A 1251-nucleotide genomic window follows, 5' to 3' on the forward strand; every position below is an offset into this window, starting at 1 on the left:
ACATTAAAAATGTTGAGGAGAGACTAATTGAAAAATACATATCACGGGGACAGCACTGGGACCTGCTTTATTTTTTCAATTAGTCTTGAAAACAAAAAAGATTTCTCTCCTAAAAGCTGTTAAAAATATGGAACGCTTCACGAATTTGCGTGTCATCCTTGCGCAGGGGCCATGCTAATCTTCTCTGTATCGTTCCAATTTTAGTATATGTGCTGCCGAAGCGAGCACACTTTATTGATGAACTGACAATGTTTATAAACTCTCTAAATCTACAGTCTCTAGACATAGGGTGGCCTGGCAGAGATGCTCAGATGGCCAGTACGCATTCAAATCTGAGCCAATGGTCAAAAATGTATGAAGAGTAGCAATCCATTATTCTTCACTGCATTTGTGGTCCAAGACTAAATACACCGTAAGTATGTAGATTATACCAGGTTTGCAAAGGCTCCTGGTTCGGGCTACAGACAAGGAGCATTGTGACGTCACGCTGCCTGTGGAACAGTGATATTAAAGGTGAAACAGCTGCACAGTAGGTTAGGTGAAGGGCTCTGAGAGTGGAAAGGCAGCATGCTTGGGTCCCTGGACAAGGTGAGCTTATGATAATGTGTCTGAATGTTCGCCTGTGTTGTAATATTAAACCCCTTATTGTTGTAAACGCCTACTTACTAAGGAGTTCTCAAGCTCAGCCCCACACAGACCTGGATCTGATTATGTTAATGCAAACTATTTAAGAAACTGAGCCTGATCTAAAAGATTTCCTTGGATCTAGGACCATTTCGCCTAGCTTTTAGGTGCTTCCTTCTCCTAAAGTCCTTTGTAAAACTTGGGAAAACCTCACAGAACAGACTTCCAGGAGGTCAGATGGGTTTCCTTGTGCCTTCACACACACACACACACACACACACTTTCTAGCCCACTTAAGGACAAAAGGATGCATAAGTCTACATAGGGCCAGTGGCGCAATGGATAACGCGTCTGACTACGGATCAGAAGATTGTAGGTTCGACTCCTATCTGGCTCGGAAGGGTTGTAGGTCCCTGTTTGATTATATTCCTGTGGAATTCTTATTTACCTCAGACTTGTTGTAGGTTCAATATTCTCCAGCAGGACTCATCCAGCAGTTGTTCCACGGTAGAGCGCAAGTAATAGGACCACAGCTAGTTAAACGTTTCCCATTTGCTGCTGGACTCTATGTGATGGCCGTCACGTGGTGTGCTGCTTTTGTATTTCAACATTGGTCCCTGATACTCT

At 43.4% G+C, this 1251-nt stretch overlaps 1 non-coding gene across 1 annotated transcript; it reads right to left on the reverse strand.

The window, feature by feature from the left end:
- Positions 1–121: 121 nt before the first annotated feature.
- LOC147672550 (U6 spliceosomal RNA) lies at positions 122–228 on the reverse strand. The gene has a single exon (XR_015303490.1). It is a non-coding gene; the product is annotated as a U6 spliceosomal RNA (small nuclear RNA).
- Between the last annotated feature and the right edge of the window lie 1023 nt (positions 229–1251).

The sequence above is a fragment of the Lissotriton vulgaris genome, unplaced genomic scaffold, assembly GCF_964263255.1.
Source record: "Lissotriton vulgaris unplaced genomic scaffold, aLisVul1.2 SCAFFOLD_7134, whole genome shotgun sequence".
Classification (NCBI taxonomy): domain Eukaryota; kingdom Metazoa; phylum Chordata; class Amphibia; order Caudata; family Salamandridae; genus Lissotriton; species Lissotriton vulgaris.